The sequence below is a fragment of the Oncorhynchus masou genome, chromosome 7 (assembly GCF_036934945.1).
Source record: "Oncorhynchus masou masou isolate Uvic2021 chromosome 7, UVic_Omas_1.1, whole genome shotgun sequence".
NCBI lineage: Eukaryota > Metazoa > Chordata > Actinopteri > Salmoniformes > Salmonidae > Oncorhynchus > Oncorhynchus masou.
This window is the reverse complement of record NC_088218.1, coordinates 29,462,833-29,474,982: the sequence shown is the minus strand read 5'-3', so window position 1 is coordinate 29,474,982 and position 12,150 is coordinate 29,462,833. Positions and strand designations below refer to the sequence as shown.

Genomic DNA, 12,150 nt, shown 5'->3' with positions numbered 1-12,150 from the left:
CTTCAATTTACATACCGCCCCAACAGATCCACAGATTATGCAATCTCTATTGATCTCCACACTGCCCTTTCAAAAATGGACAAAGGGAACACCTGAGAAAATGTGAGAATGCTATTCATTGACTACAGCTCAGCGTTCAACACCATAGTTTCCTCAAAGATCATCACAAAGCTAAGGACTCTGGGACTAAACACTTCCCTCTGCGATTGGATCCAGGACTTCCTGATGGGCCGCCCCCAGGTGGTAAGGGTAGGTAACACCACATCCGCCATGCTGGGTCCCCTCAGAGGTGTGTTTTCAGTCCCCTCCTGTACTCCCTGACTGCACGGCCAGGCACGACACCAACACCATCATTAAGTTTGCCGATGACAAAACAGTGGTAGGCCTGATCACCGACAATGATGAGACAGCCTATAGGGAGGAGGTCATAGACCTGGCGATGTGGTGCCAGGACAACAACCTTTCCCTCAACGTGATCAAAACAAATGGTGATTGTGGACTACAGGAAAAGGAGGACCAAGCACGCCCACATTCTCATCGACGGAGCTGAAGAGCTAGTCGCAGGTTGAGAGCTTCAAGTTCCTTGGCGTCCACATCAAAACAAACTAACATGGTCCAAGCACACCAAGACAGTCGTGAAGAGGGCACAACAAAACCTATTCCACCTCAGGAGACTGAAAAGATTTGGCATGGGTCCTCAGATCCTCAAACGTTTCTAGAGCTGCACCATCGAGAGCATCCTGACAGGTTGCATCACTGCCTGGTATGGCAACTGCTCAGCCTCCGTCCGCAAGGCACTACAGACGGTAGTGCACACTGCCCAGTAGATCACTGGGGCCAAGCTTCCTGCCATCCAGGACCTCTATTCCAGGCGGTGCCAGGAAGGCCCTAAAAAGTGTGACCCGATTCAGGAAACTAAGCTGTATGTCGCAAGTCATGACATCACAGGAGAGCGTTTTGAACGTAAAAAATATTTTTTTTATCAAATTGCGTTTTTTGAAGGCTGCTGTCTATATGAGCTCCTCAGTATGTGTTGGTAATAAAATCAAATCTAATTGTATTATTCACATGCGGCGAATACAACAGGTGTAGACCTTAGAATGAAATGCTTACTTACGAGCTATTAACCAACAATGCAATTTAAAAATATGCAGATAAGAATAAGAAATAATACTATTAATCATGTCGAACACGGCTTTGAAAAAAATGTATTGTGTACTGGAGCTGCATAAGTGTTGCTCTACACTTTCTAGAGGATCAAGTTTTGAAATCAGTGGAATTAGAGTATGATAGCTAATCCTGTCTCCGGATTACATTTATGGCAACCATGGTATGGCGTTCATGACAGGGAGACTCATCCATCATGCAAGGGTAAGATTGTCTAGTGTTAGCTAGCTACATTTTCAGATATTACATGTTTCTAATTTTGACAGAAAGTGATTTCATTTCAAGCAAGTGTACTGTTAGCTAGCTAGATAACGTGAGCTGGCTGGCTCCCTAGCTGACATTATTATTTGTTTCCCAGAGCCATTTGCTTTTCGAGTTAGAGCCTAATGTTAGGCATTGTTGGCACTTTGATCATTGTTGTTTTACTAGCGAACGTTAGCTGGCTGGCTCGTTATCTAACGTTATGTGATGTGTGTGATCTTCAATGTTCTTTACCTAGCTAAGTTCATTGTTTAGCTAGCTACCTATATGTCTTAAGCTAAAGTGTACTGTTAGCTAGCTAGCTAACATTAGCTGGCTGGCTACCTAGCGAACATTACTATTCGTTTCCCAGAGCTGTTTGCTTTTCTAATTAGAGCCTAATGTTAGGTATTGTTGGCACATTGTTCATTGTTGTTTAACTAGCTAACGTTAGCTGGCTGGCTCGTTAGCTAACGTTACGTGACGTGTGTACAACACCCCTTGAATATGGTTGGTGTCAGTAAACATCTGAAAAAAGACGTAATTGTTGCCAGCAGAGCTGATTAGGCTGTTTTCTTGTTATCCAAAGGTAAACAAATCATTGGTCAGAGCATCAAGTGTGCACTCCAAGAGCGAAATGAGATGGGTGGGGCTAAAGCTTAAGAGGGTGTGCGATGCTGAATAGTTGTAGACAAAGAAGAGCTCTTCACTCGATACCAAAACATTCAAATGCGATTTTCTCAAAAGTGAGTTACAGGTTGTCAAGTTTCAAAGCAAAATTACTTTCCATACTGTTCCTCAAATGCAGTGTATGATATACCATTTTGTAGCTCTGAGTCTCTACTTTTATCCAATGTAAAAAAAACACAATTTCACATTTTACTACATGAGACCGAATCCAAGTGGTGAGTCACAATTGTAAAAGACTCCAGCCACCCTAGTCATAGACTATTCTCTCTGCTACCGTACGGCAGCTTAAAAAGAAGCCTCGATACTGTAATATTTCTAAACTTTTAAAACCATGACTAGAGAGAGACAGCAAAAAGCTGCTGTTTATGTAAGTAAGTTAATGTTTAAGTTGTTATTCAGCACTGTCAACAATTTGTTCAACACTTTTATAAGCCATAAAATGCGCATTCTACCTACTTCCACTCACGTTACAACCAGCACTGCAGCTGCAGTGAATGAGTATAGAAAAGTGCTTAGATAAGCTTGCATTATTATTATTAGTGGCTTGTGTCTTTTTTAATATCAAGGAATATTTCCCTGTCTCTGTTTATAGGAGGAACAATATGATTTGGTGCATGAGGCAGAATTAATGCAGTGCAGCTTGAGTTTTGCCATCAGCTGGAAGACTGTGTCCCCTTTTCTCAACAAAGGTAGGGAGAGCAGAGGGACGGTGAGTTGGATGAGTGGCAGCCTCACCACTGCTCCCTCCCTCCCCTCAGACTGACAATCAGATGCAGACCATCAGTCCAGTAACATTTAAAAAGCTAATTATTATGTTCACTCAGCTGTGAGTTGTGAATACAACAAATTATCTATTATCAGTGTGATCATATACCTCCAATTTTGAAATATTATTTGGCAGGGCAATTTAAGCATAGGCAATATGCCATGAAAATATATTGCGCCTATAGCCTACTGCACAAACCTCATTGGTACTTAACTGTTTTTAAGGTTTTTTAAGAAATGCTTTTTTTTATCTGAATGGAAGATCTCGGCTTGCTTTAGGACTCAGAAAGTGATGTTGAGAAAAGGTTGGTGACCACTAGGCTAAGGTGTTATATCTTCCACTGGGAGGCAGTGTCAAGCTACAGTATATGCTACTGTGCTGTAACCGCATTGCCCCTCATCCCAAACACCCCTCCCCAACGTGTTTATAAAGTGATGCATTCTCTCTATATGCCAGAAAATCTTTCCAGTCTCCGCGCAACAATGATGCCAGTGTGCTCTCGTTGACTCTACACACGAATCTGCATCTTTCTGCGGACTGTCAGTGGATTGACATATACGACAGAACAATTCAATGTCAAAACGACGGGAGTGTAAATTGGAAATAATCCTCTGGACCAGATTTGCTACCATGGGCATTTTTGTGATTCTCTCCACAACTGTATAATTATTTCATAGAGATACAACTGATAAGGATGAAAATATATTGATTTGATTAATTGTAATAGTTTGAAGAACAGAGAAAAAACATGGCTTTACAAACTTCTAATGACACTTCTTTGTCAACATTCCTGGACTGTCTGCCACGCCTGCAGAGCAACTCATCCGTGCATGCATCTGGAAATATGAGCAAGGAAGTGACCAATACCACCTGTAGCAATGCGTCTGTCATCACAAAAGCCCCATCCGTGCGTCAAAAAGGTAATACTGGAAGATTCCTAAAGATTCTCTATAACAATCTCAGTTCTTTTGAGGTTTTGAAACCTTTTCCTATCATTAAATTAATTGACATGAGATTAATTCCTACATTAAATGATATGATGGGTTGCGATTGGCATCGTTTGTCACAGCAGCATAGGATTTAATTAAGTGAGAAATGCAGGTTGTTCACACCACATTGAACAATAGGGTAACTTGGAGGAAATGTATATTCACCTTAAGGGAAATTTATATTTTCTGACGGAAAAAAAGTTATGTTTGGTAAGATTTAGATATATTGCAAAATGCCCCCTGAAGATTAGTGTGTTAATTGACTCTTAAAAGCTAAAGTCTAGGTATCTTATTTTAATTAAATAAATCAAATTTTGGAAAACAAAATGACATTGCATATGTAAACTACATCATGTTGCTTCCCTAGAGATTACCACTTCCTCCCGATTTGGGGCATGCCTTGCACAAACTCAGGTGCTCTGCCTTGCTAGCACAGGTGACACCCTCCTGAAGTGTTTTAACAGTCAGCACCACACAAATCTAGTTATTCACTTACGCAAGTGGGGTAACTAGCACAAAAAACTGTTTATATACAGTACCAGTCAAAAGCTTGGACACGCCTACTCATTCAAGGGATTTCCAAAATGTTTACTACTTTCTACATTGTAGAATGATAGTGAATACATCAAAACTATGAAATAACACATATGTAATAACCAAAAAAGGGTTAAACAAGTAAAAATATATTTTATATGTAAGATTATTCAAAGTGGCCATCCTTTGCCTTGATGACAGCTTTGCACACTCTTTGGCATTCTCTCAACCAGATCCTTCTGGAATGCTTTTCCATCCATGCTGGTTAACTGTGCCTTGAATTCTAAAAAAAAATTGTAGACAGTGTCACCAGCAAAGCACCATCACACCTCCTCCACCTTGCTTCAGGGTGGGAACCAAACATGTGGAGATCATCCATTCACCTACTCCTTTAGTAGTTGTTTCTTTGCAGCAATTCGACCATGAAGGCCTGATTCACACAGTCTCCTCTGAACAGTTGATGTTGAGATGTGTCTTACTTGAACTCTGTGAAACATTTGTTTGGGCTGCAATTTCTGATTTCTGTGCTCTGCAGCTGAGGTAACTCTGGGTCTTCCTTCCCTGTGGCTGTCCTCATGAGAGCCAGTTGCATCATCGTGCTTGCTGGTTTTTGCAGCTTCACTTGAAGAAATGTTCTACATTGACTGACATTGATTTTAAAGTAATGATGGACTGTCATTTCTCTTCTCTCTATTTTTACCATAATATGTACTTGGTATTTTACCAAATAGGTCCATCTTCTGTATACCACCCCTACCTTGTCACAACACAACTGATTGGCTCAAACGCATTTTAAGAAAGAAAGAAATTCCACAAATTAACTTTTAACAAGGCACACTTGTTTGATTGAAATGCATTCCAGGTGACTACCTCATGAATTTGGTAGAGAGAACACCAAAAGCTTTCATTAATGCAAAGGGTGGCTACGTTGAAGAATCTCAAACTGTTTTCTATTGATACCCCAACCACATCAATCTCAACACATTCAAATTATATTATTCAATTAAATACACATTTATTCACACATGTACGGAAACAAGTGCGTGCGCACACACATACAGCCCTGACAAACCTAATGTAGACTTCATCTGCAGACTCCATGGCTAAAAGGATTTCAGCTGACTTGGCTGTCTCTGAGACAGTGTCACGAGTTCCACCAAAGTCGGCTCCTCTCCTTGTTCGGACGGCATTCGGCGGTCGACGTCACCGGCCTTCAAGCCATCGCCGCTCCATTTTTCATTTTTTAATTTATTTTGTCTTGTTCCCCGCACACATGGTTTAATTCCCTAATCACATTGTATATATATATATATATATATTCCTCTGTTCCCCCCCCATGACCTTGTGTGGAATTCAGTAAACTGAAATAAAAACATGTAACTGGTAGGCTAAACTTCTCTGATGTTTAGGCCCTGTGGCTATCACCCTGTGATGGTGTGAAGTGAACCCATGCACATGTGGAGATACTGTGTGTGGCTGTGTGAGAGCGAAGTCTTGCATCTCGCTCATCTCAATATCAGCAGTGCTGCTCATCACAAAGTAATTTAGCTGAATCTACTCTCTTCGAGTAAGAAGTGACTTGAGGAACCCTTGATATTATCAAGGAACCCCTGGAGTTCCTCAAGGAACAATTGCTATTCAATGTTTCACATTTGCACCCTCAGTTGGTTGAGGGTTTCTTGGAGGAACCTAATGGTTCAATGTAGCAACAGGTCCCTGGAAGAACCATGGAGTGGAGGCTTGGCTTATGAGGGGCGTTGCTTTAATATATATATTTTTTGTGCCACCCGTTAGAGTAAACATCATTCCTGTACATCTTTTCTGTTATACTGTCATCAAGGTTGAATACTGACAGTTTTGTAGCGTCAATGAAGCTAAGAGGTTTCTGAGTTCCTCAGGAGCCTATGAAAATCCCAAAGTTGGTTTAGTTACCACTTTATTACTGGATGTAATCAGCAATGTTAATATTATATTTTAATAATTGCATAAATATTCAAGGAATATTTTGTTGTTGCAGTGTACACATTTGAACAGAAATTACATTTACGCTAACAGGGAACCGAAAATAACTATCTTAAAGCCACATCCTCTATATTAAAACGGTTCAACATTGAACTCCTCCATCACAAAAGGTTCCGGTTTGAACCTTTACACAGGGTTTCCTGAAATACCCTTCTCAGAGGGGTTCCTCAAGAAACTTTTTTCAACTGGAAAGGTTCTGCCAGTGTGGCAACACATAATATTCTTCCAGGCAACTTTACTTCTAAGAGTGTACTTTTAACAAACCTGTTTAAAAAACTAAAACTATAATGAAACTATTATTTTTGACTCCAAAACTAACAAAAATAAAATAAAGACCATCATGAGTTATGTTCAGTTTATTTAAAAAAATGCGACACCGTCATGTATAATATCAGTCTGACAGTATTTTTGACAGTATTTCAATCTGAAGACAGTATGGTTTGAAGTGACTGAAATGCATCAGAAAGGTATTGGGAAGTTCAAAAGATCATGATGTATGATCCTGTGTAGAAAAGAACATTACTAACCACATTTCCATCCACAGTTTTAATGCAAGTATAAACTAAAATCATGACAGCTGTGATAGAAATATGAAGTTTCAGTACAATTTTATAAATGCAGACAGATAATTTGTTAATTTGAAATGGTGGGATTTTTTGTGTCTGTAAAATTAACAATGCACTATTTGGCTGTGGAAACTCCTTTATGTGTAAATATTGATATAATAACCATCATATCGAAGTAAACTTTGAGTCACGTGATGATATTGTGTGTGGTATTCCCACAACTACTTGGGAAAGCATACAGTTTATTAAGCTATTACAACTGCAACCAGAGGTTACGGTGGCAACCAGAGGTTACTGATGTAACCCTGGTTCTATGAACCAAGCACACATTTTCACTTGGGAACCAATTTTCAAATCAGGCGACTCCACATGGTGTTGCGACCCCTAATTTGATTAACCCTGATTTTAAAACCTCTTGGAGATCGGGCTACTTTTTTCAACATTCTGTTAAAAATCGCGCAACATTTCAACGTCCTGCTACTCATGCCAGGAATATAGTATATGCATATGATTAGTATGTGTGCATAGAAAACACTCTGAAGTTTCTAGAACTGGTTCAATGGTGTCTGTGACTATAGCAGAACGAGTTCCGTGGTCAAAATCGCAAGAAACCTGATCACAAAATCGACGAAGAAAAAATCCATCCGCCAGTCTCTGTATTGTCTATGGCTTGCCATAAATGATGGAACTGTGCTTGCAATTCCTACAGCTTTCACACGATGTCGCCAGTGTTGTGATTTCTAATTTCTTTGTTTTCGTCCCCTTTGTGTGTTTCAGGGGGCTGCATGCTATCAGATAATAGCTTCTCATGCTTTTGCCGAAAAGCATTTTACAAATCTGACATGTTGGCTATATTCACAACGAGCGTGGCTTTAATTGAGTACCTTGCATGTGAGTTTTAATGAAAGTTTGAGTTGTATCGAGTACAATTAGTTGGCGCTCTGGAATTTCCGCTGATTTGGTTCCTGTACAGCATCCGTAAAAGGGTAATTAAGGTAGACTCGGCGCAATGACATTGCCACAAGCAGCACCGCAGTTATTGGGAGTGTTTGAGGGGTAATGCTAAAGCAACTGACTGTAGATGAAAGTTGAGGATTGAAGTCGGAGGAGGTGCATCTGTGACAGCCGAAAGTCGGACACTAATGTGGTTTTCCAACAGCAGGGCTCAGATTAACATGGCCGTGTTGCCATTGTTTATAAAATGTTTTCTTTACAATGTCGAAATTAACATGTATCTCTTCCTCATATCACACACTCACAAACTAAAATCATAATATAATATTATACAATCACTTAGTGAGAGCCTCAAATATCACATATATTTGTATATCCATGGTTGTACATAAACACCTTGGCAAATTGGTTCCTGTTTGAGTTATGTCTTTGGTCACGTTCGCGTTAGTCAAACAAAACACCCTAATGATTTGTTGACAATAGATACTCCCACAATGCATGCAAAGGCATGCAGTATGAAGTTGGTAAAGGGCAACTGCAGAAGCTCAAAGTCCACTGCAGTCAAAACGTAACTTTGATTACAGGATTCTTGTAAAGTTCATGCAGTTGACATGTACAGTGCCTTGCGAAAGTATTTGGCCCGCTTGAACTTTGCGACCTTTTGCCACATTTCAGGCTTCAAACATAAAGATATAAAACTGTATTTTTTTGTGAAGAATCAACAACAAGTGGGACTTGTTCATGAAGTGGAACGACATTTATTGGATATTTCAAACTTTTTTAACAAATCAAAAACTGAAAAATTGGGCGTGCAAAATTATTCAGCCCCCTTAAGTTATTACTTTCTAGTGCCACCTTTTGCTGCGATTACAGCTGTAAGTCGCTTGGGGTATGTCTCTATCAGTTTTGCACATCGAGAGACTGAATTTTTTTCCCATTCCTCCTTGCAAAACAGCTCGAGCTCAGTGAGGTTGGATGGAGAGCATTTGTGAACAGCAGTTTTCAGTTCTTTCCACAGATTCTCGATTGGATTCAGGTCTGGACTTTGACTTGGCAAATTTTAACACCTGGATATGTTTATTTTTGAACAATTCCATTGTAGATTTTGCTTTATGTTTTGGATCATTGTCTTGTTGGAAGACAAATCTCCGTCCCAGTCTCAGGTCTTTTGCAGACTCCATCAGGTTTTCCTCCAGAATGGTCCTGTATTTGGCTCCATCCATCTTCCCATCAATTTTAACCATCTTCCCTGTCCCTGCTGAAGAAAAGCAGGCCCAAACCATGATGCTGCCACCACCATGTTTGACAGTGGGGATGGTGTGTTCAGGGTGATGAGCAAACATAACGTATTGAATTGTTGCCAAAAAGTTCAATTTTGGTTTCATCTGACCAGAGCACCTTCTTCCACATGTTTGGTGTGTCTCCCAGGTGGCTTGTGGCAAACTTTAAACAACACTTTTTATGGATATCTTTAAGAAATGGCTTTCTTCTTGCCACTCTTCCATAAAGGCCAGATTTGTGCAATATACGACTGATTGTTGTCCTATGGACAGAGTCTCCCACCTCAGCTGTAGATCTCTGCAGTTCATCCAGAGTGATCATGGGCCTCTTGGCTGCATCTCTGATCAGTCTTCTCCTTGTATGAGCTGAAAGTTTAGAAGGACGGCCAGGTCTTGGTAGATTTGCAGTGGTCTGATACTCCTTCCATTTCAATATTATCGCTTGCACAGTGCTCCTTGGGATGTTTAAAGCTTGGGAAATCTTTTTGTATCCAAATCCGGCTTTAAACTTCTTCACAACAGTATCTCGGACCTGCCTGGTGTGTTCCTTGTTCTTCATGATGCTCTCTGCGCTTTTAACGGACCTCTGAGACTATCACAGTGCAGGTGCATTAATACGGAGACTTGATTACACACAGGTGGATTGTATTTATCATCATTAGTCATTTAGGTCAACATGGGATCATTCAGAGATCCTCACTGAACTTCTGGAGAGAGTTTGCTGCACTGAAAGTAAAGGGGCTGAATAATTTTGCACGCCCAATTTTTCAGTTTTTGATTTGTTAAAAAAGTTTGAAATATCCAATAAATGTCGTTCCACTTCATGATTGTGTCCCACTTGTTGTTGATTCTTCACAAAAAAATACAGTTTTATATTTTTATGTTTGAAGCCTGAAATGTGGCAAAAGGTCGCAAAGTTCAAGGGGCCCGAATACTTTCGCAATGCACTGTAGGTGCAAGGGGACATTGCCCTGCGTAAGGTGCCATCTTTCGGATGGGATGTTAAACAGGTGTCCTGACTCTCTGTGGCCATTAAAAATCCCATGGCTCTTATCGTAAGAGTACAGGTGTTAACCCCAGTGTCATGGCTAAATTCCCAACCTTGTCCAATTCCATCACGGCCATGTCAGGACCCGGTTACGAACCTGGGTCTCCGGAGTGAGAAACAGTCACTTAACCAACTGAGCCACAAATAGTCAGCAGAACCCAGAAGATGAGGCAGACACAGCAGTACTTAAGACGGTGTATTTAATAAAGTAAAAAAAGGAGAAGTCCTTCAATACAAAAAATGGCAAATCCAAAAGGTGGTAGGAATAGCACAAAAAGGCCTCAAGAGATACTCAAGAACAAAAACAGAATTCCACAAGAGCATCCACCGGAATCGACAAGAATACACAGAACACTAGGGCTGGGTGCTAACATACAAACACAGAGCACAGAACTGAGGGAAACTAAGGGTTTAAATACAATCAGGGGAAAACGAGGCACAGGTGCAAATAATAATGGGGAACAAGGGAAAAAACATAAGGTCAAAAAGCACAATGGGGGCATCTAGTGACCAAAACCCGGAACAACCCTGGCCAAATCCTGACAGGCCATCTAATCATCCCCCTCATTCCTACAACTCATATATCACTCCTCACCTCTCCACCTGATAGCTGATATGTGGTGAGCGTTCTGGCACAAAAATGAATGCCGTACATCACAGAGGTGGGTGCTGCACATTGGTGGTGGATGAGGTGAGCTTACCCCTTACTGTGTAAGCTCTTTGAGTACCTCAGTTGGTAGAAAAGCGCTATATACTGTAAATCCAATCCATTTTTATTACTAATCAAGTCTGACAGTTTTCATCCCCAGGATTCAACACACTATGAAAAGCGGTGACCAATGATGGTCCCCAACTTGACAAAAGTGATCCACTCGAACGCGGCCGTTGAGATGAGCACAATACAAGACTTTGCTTTCACACAGTCACACAGAGTATCTGCACATGTGCATGGGTACGACTCACACGCTGCTACAACGTCGTAACAATGTGACCAGAACAGCTGAGAGAACTAAATAATCTAAAAATGAAATATAGATATTTTTATAAAACTAGTCAAATGCATCTGAAAACTAACTGAAACTAAACTAAATTTAAAATAAAAACTGTTGAACTAATATAAATAAAACAAATATATATATATATATATACACACAAAACTTGCTTCCATCACAATCATCGGTTTTAGCTGTCAGTGTCACTATCATTACAGTTGTCATTTTTGATATCTAAAGGCTGTCAGAAGCGATATGTTCATCTTACAGCATTTTGGTGATAGAAAGAAGCCACTCGATTGCTATTGGGAACAATGAATCAGATGCATGTCTTTACTCTAAACAGGTAACTGGGTCAGTTAGGCTCAGTTTTGAATTTTCAATCACAATGAATGAGCTTAACATGGATAAGGGAGGGCTGCGCCTCTGAGACACTTCATATGACTCCGGCCACTGATCTAATGCACAGATAAGGAGATGACATGGATTTCCATTGATTTAATTGAAAGGGAGTCATTTTCGGAGCTGACACTGTCCATCTGCATGGTTTAGAAAATAATGTGTCATGAAGCTGATATGATTCTGTCAACATTTATTCCCCCTCGGGCACCATATATGGGGGGGGGGTGAGAGAGAGGGGGAGAGAGGAGAGAGAGTAGCGTTGTACTGCACCATAATAATGCCTAGAAGACCTTGTATCAGGGGCTTTATGTATCAAGCAAGTGATACAGATGCTGCTTGCTCTCTACTGGAGGTGGCTTAGAAATGCTGGGACCAAGTGAGTTTCAGGTATCCAGTGAGCATAGATGATCATGGTTTTCGCCTGATAGATTTAATGTGATTGTGGAATTTGGTGGACAGATAACCACTTATCTGATAACTGACGAAATCCTCCTCTCAGC

The 12,150-nt window shown here is 40.5% G+C and overlaps 1 pseudogene; it reads left to right on the top strand.

The window, feature by feature from the left end:
- Window positions 1-3,611: 3,611 nt before the first annotated feature.
- Window positions 3,612-12,150, top strand: part of LOC135543101 (cholecystokinin receptor-like) — a 33,465-nt pseudogene continuing 24,926 nt past the window's right edge.